This window comes from Actinia tenebrosa, unplaced genomic scaffold, assembly GCF_029948245.1.
Source record: "Actinia tenebrosa isolate PJP-AT-01 unplaced genomic scaffold, QUT_ActTen_1.0 PGA_scaffold9__36_contigs__length_13948895, whole genome shotgun sequence".
Taxonomy (NCBI): Eukaryota; Metazoa; Cnidaria; class Anthozoa; order Actiniaria; family Actiniidae; genus Actinia; species Actinia tenebrosa.
Window position 1 is genome coordinate 10,496,793 of NW_028292586.1, and position 6,000 is coordinate 10,502,792.

Below are 6,000 nucleotides of genomic sequence, written 5' to 3' on the forward strand. Positions count from 1 at the left end.
GAAACATGGTTGTTCATATTCAGGATTTAAATTCTCTTCGAATTTCGAAAATATCAATTAGGTTTCATCGGGAAATGTTTGTTTGATTATTAAACTTTTTTTCATACATACATTTTACTATCATTTGATAAATACATCTTTGGTAAAAATGACATTTTTTATAACCCATGTTGAAAGCCTTGACTTTTGCATATTTAGTGCCTCTGCGGCTTTACAGTAGAAAGATCAGAGCTACCGAAAGCTCCGCCCCTTAGGACAACGACACAGATTAACATAAACACACGACATGATAGAGTAAGCCTGGTTTCCATTTGATCACTACATTTGTCCAAAAACACAACAAGTGATCGTTCATTGAAACTTTAACTCTCACCCAAATAAAGTCGCTTAAGTTTACTTCTCGATTTCGGTTGTCAAGAAAAACACAACAAGTGATTCCTTTGATCATTCATTGAAACTTTAAGCCTCACCAAAATAAAGTCGCTTAAGTTTACTTCTCGGCTTCGGTTGTCAAGAAAAACACAACAAGTGATTCCTTTGATCATTCATTGAAACTAACTCTCAGAAACCAAATTGCATGTCTCAGTTACACACTCAGTTACCGTTGGTTGGAACTAATCAATGTATAATTTGAATAAAGGGTTTTAAGTTTTTCTCTTTTATTTTAACCATATGACCTTTAGACTGGATTAAAAATTCCCGCGCAAGCACAAGCACAACGTAAGAATCGTGCCATCGTGGCTTTGCAAGCATGAAACAATAACTATTATTTCCCGCTTGAACGCTTACTGTGACTTTGTTTAAAGATAACTTTCAATTTTTGAAAGCCGATATTGTCGTAGCTAATTCGTGAAGCCTTTCTTTATCAAAACATAAAAACTGGGGGTGTGTCATTACCACACGAATAAGATGCCTTTTCTCCTGTAAATCACGAATATTCGATTTCATAAGGCATAAGTATTAACGATAGCGGTAGTAGCCTTCGTCTTTTTTTTTTTTTTTAATTTTATGCAAAGGACACGAAAGTTTCTATGGCAACGTTTGCAAACAAGACCAATCACTGCAAAAGATTGCAAGATTAAAGAAATCTCTGTTTCGAAGTCACTATACCGCTTCAGTGCTCAAAGATCAAACTTTACTGTAATACTTCTATTCCCAACTGTCAACTATGTGTTCGAAACAAGAAATGCAACGTATTGATCGGGAGCTCTGTTCAGAGCTCATAGAACCCCCGATCAATCTGCTCTTCTTAAACATGCGCCCACCTTTGGTTGGAGAGAACGAAGACGATCCGTTCTTCTATCTCCAAATCAACGGATACCTTCTTTGTGAATGGCGGAAACTGAATATGGATGATAACCGTATATTCGAGGCCCTTCAAGATGCATTACCTAAAATTGAATATCGACTGGGTTCTTGCGCGCGCAAACGCGTCGGTAATGCCTTAAAGGGAAGAGTGGCCTACCTTATGACGAAAATTCGGAAGGCTAACAACGGCAATATTGTCAAATCATTGAAGGCCGAGTTTTGGTGTAAGATCAAAACCTACCCAGAAGAAATCCTTCAAGCGCCTGGCCATATGATCGCCCAGCTTGAAAAAGAAAAAAAAGCGATTGAGGAGGAAAAAGAACTTCTCCTACAAGAATTGGAAGGTAACTAAAAGAAAAATAAGTTACGAAAAAAACTGTTTAATATTGATTTTTATGATTTCCATTTTTACAAAACCACAGAGAGAGCATCCCAGCTTCACGATGCCATGAAAGAACTACAGAAAGAAAAGCTTCATGGAAGAACATCACATGCAGAAGTGGGGCAGCGTCAAAAACAGCGTAATCTGAAGAAAATACGGTAGCTTATTGTCAAATCCATTCTGTTTGCGTTTTTGTCGTTTTCCTTTCAATGAGGCCATCATTACAACGCCGATTGTGTGAATTTATTTTTCCAGTGAAGAAGCAGCGCGTGCTTTGTGGTTCGCCCAAACATACGGTCTGACTCCGAAATCTCTGCTGTTTGAAGACAGCAATGGTTCAGAGATCAAAGTCGATTTATTAGACAAAGGTAAGGAAGCAAGAAAACATTTGCGTTTCTGTGGATATAAACTCAAAGACTATTCTTTTTTTTCACGATGTAAGCTTAAACTTCTTTCCTCTTTCTCTATCTAGAAAAAAATACATACGAAATGCTGGAGGCAGAAGAAAAAGATAAAGTGCGAACTATTCTATACATAATGGACCGGTATTCGATTTCCCTTTGACGGCTACCACGAGTTTGCACAGGTGGAACCTTCGCTGCCTCGAACACATATCATCGAGAAATGTGCTAAGCACCTCGATGGTCAATGGGATGTGACAAAGACACCCGGAGAGATCCCTGGAGCGGAGCTTCCTTTTCCTTTTCTTCTAGAAAAAGAAATCAAACTGCTTGTAAGTAAAACAAATACCTTATGCAACCTGTAATATCTATAAATTTTAAAGTATCACAAAGAAATTGAGCCTTATGGTATGTATTTTTTCCTTCTAGCTCAAATCTGGTGCCAACCCTGACAAGATAAAAGTCAAGCTAAGTGGGGATGGGGCTAGGATGTCCCATTCAAACAACCTTTTCGTCTTTAGCTTTGCCTTGTTAGATGTTAATGGCCAAAATATCTTGTCAAGTGCAGGTATTATTATCATTATTAATTAACTTTAACTTAAGTTTTACTTTATACTGTGGTTCTACAAATCCTGGGATCTCAGAACTTCTAACCACTTGCTATGGAATGGGTTTTTCACTGCCACCAATCAAAACTACCTTTTATGCTTTTGATTAATAGCAGCGAATAACACAATTTAGAAGGATAATAATATTTTTAACACCTTTGTCTTCAAAATTAAGAGATACTGGATGGATGTTTTACTAATAATTTTATGATTTTCATGTAGGAAACCACACAGTTGCACTTGTTGTTGGAAATGAAGACTATCAACAGCTTAAAGTGTCGCTGGCCAATGTAACAAGGGATGTTAATAACCTTATTAAAGAGGGGAGCATAACTGTCGAAGAAAGGAAATTTAATTTGGAATTCTTCCTTGGTGGTGATTACAAGGTAATAAAAAATTATAAAAAGCTAAATAGTCCATGCAAAATCACATCAAAAATCTCTTCATTGAATTTATGTATCAATTGGCTTCTTATTCATTTCACAGTTTCTTCTTAATGCAATGGGGATGAAAGCTGCCACTTCTGACAACAGCTGCATCTGGTGTAAGATGCACAAGAATGAAAGGTATCAATTTTATGTATATTTAAACTAACATCATTATTTTATCCATCCATTGGATCAGTGAATAGTTGAATTGGGGAAATGAGGAAATATTTCTTGTATTCGTTGCTGCATCTTAAGTTGCAGTGGATTTCAATAAAGTAATAGAAAATTAGTTATCACAATAATAATTGACAGTATTTTCTTTTTTTCGCCAGATGTAATATGAATCATACATGTTCATATTTCTCTAGCTCCGAAATGAAGAGAAAACTGGGCAAAGAATGGCATAAGCAACCTGGTTGCCATAGTTCACCACTGTTCAATGTTGACATTGATCACATAGTCATAGATGAACTGCATCTAATGCTGCGTGTCACAGATCGTTTGGAGGAAGGGCTGATAAAAGATATAATGAAATGGGACAAGGTTTGTGCAATGAAATGAAATAATAATATAATAATAATAATAATAATGATAAAAATAATAATATTATTATATTATTATTATTATGAAATGAAATCAAGAGATGTTAATAAGTTACTAAAAATATTGCTTGGATTATATCATTTTAGGATGATGAAGTATCAAAAACGCCTGGTTATGTAAAAGGACAACACCTTCAAGACTTCCTGGACAAAGTCCACTCTTTAGGCATTTCTTTTGCAGTATGGCAAGATAAAAGCAAAGAGTTGAAATGGACACCCCTTCTTGGTGGGGAAAAGAGACATCTTCTTAAAAAATTACCTGACTACTTTGAGAAGTTCCTTCCCAATGAAAAAATTGAATCAACTAAAAGTCTTTGGGTGGTAAGTTTTTCTATTTTTTATATATTTTCCAATCACAATCCAATCAGATTTCATAAAACTACTTTTCTTCCTCCTTAAAAATGAATTGAATGTCAATACTCTAGCATTATGGAGTATACTGAATTTGTATCCCACTTGTAAGAATTGTTTTTTTAATCTCGTATATTCAATACAATTTCTGGTTTCTTTGTTACAGAAATTCAAAGAACTTTTAGAAGAGTTGTCAAGAGAAAGGGAAAGAATCAACCCAGAAGATGCAGATGAATTTGATAAAAAGGTAGGGAATAGTGATATGATATTACTAAATAGTTGAGGCATAGCATAAGTTACATATCTATTAACACATCTTAATAATATTGGAAAAATTCATGAAAATTTTAATTTTAATTTTGTCTATTTTCAGGCTTTGGAATGGGGTAAAGAAATGACAAGAATGAGTGGATGTGGTCCTGGGTACATGCAAACAGTAATCATTACTCCATACATGCATATTCTAATCTTTCATGTTCCGTCAATGCTTAGAAAGTATGTGACTTTAAAGTTCTTCAGTGGTCAAGGTATATTATTCACTCATTCATTAGATCACCATTGGTTTGTTTTTCAAAACTCAGTGTATACAAAATAAAACAAAATTTAAAAACATATTACTCAAATTTTACCTATAAATTCTCATTTCAGGTGTAGAGAAAAAGAATTGACTATCGACGATATTTTCATAGGAAGATCAACCGCTGGGATGCCTCTACCAACTTATTGTTGGTAGAAAAGAGACAAGAAGCCCTGAAAGACCATGAAAGACAAAAAAGAGACTACAAAAAAAGCAACGAGGGTTTTTGGTTTGAGGAAGGGAAACAAGCAGCAGCAAAGAAGGTCAAGCGGATTTCAGTACCAGTGTGCCAGGCTGAAGAAGTACCAGCATCAACCCAACTCCCAAGTCCCCAGCGATCACGTCTCCAGATTCCAAGCCTACAGCTCCCAAGTCCCCCATTTGCAGAATATTCAAGAGAAGTTCTCTTAAAGAAGAAGGTTTCTGAGCTTCTAAGTCTCTTAAAATCAAAGGCTGGCATCGTCATGGGAAAGAAAAAGAGGAAAGAGGTGGTGATCCAAGCACTGATGGAACATGGAAGAGAAGATTAGTCCACTCCATTCATGGACACACACACAAAATGCTCTTTTCAGAGCCACCAAACCAATAAAAGTCAAAAATCAAACTATGCTAAAACATTAATACAATCTTAACTTCATTCTTGCTGTTATTGTCTTTTTTCCTTCTATTTCTTGTTTTTCTTTTTCTCCATAAATACAGTCGTTTGTTGACAGGACTCTTTTCTATCCAGTTCTTCAAAAACGCAAGTAACAAAGTTAAGTCGAGTCGTTTTAAATGCGTGACAGATGTTTTAAAAAGGAATTCAGCCTCATAAACGCTATCATGACAAACATAACTCAAATTTTCGAGGTCTCAGCAAAGAAAATATCTCAATTTTAATAAGTTTGGCTTACTTTAGATTCCTGGTTTTGAGATATTAGGAAAGAAAATCCACCATGTTTTGGTACCACGTTCCACTACTAAATTGCGAGTGTACGATAATGATAAACTCCGCTGACCAAAAAATGTGTGAGCGTTTCCCCCACCTCTCCCTTAGTAGGGCTTACTTTGGTAATGAAATAGGATCTTCTACTTCTGTAAAATCTTGTTGAAACAACACAAGTAGCGCAAGCATGGAGGCCGAAACTTATACGGTAAAGTAAATAATATCCATTAATCATATACAATTACCGTTTACTGAGATCATGTCGCGGAAATATAATTCTTTTCGTTAGATAACCACGAACGACTCCCAAGTTAAAGACTACCTGGAGGAATTATCTTCTTACCTCCAAGGCCATCTCCAAATTCTTGATCAGGTCAGTAAATCCTAAAAAACTTCAAAATGCCGGTAATGCCGGTAA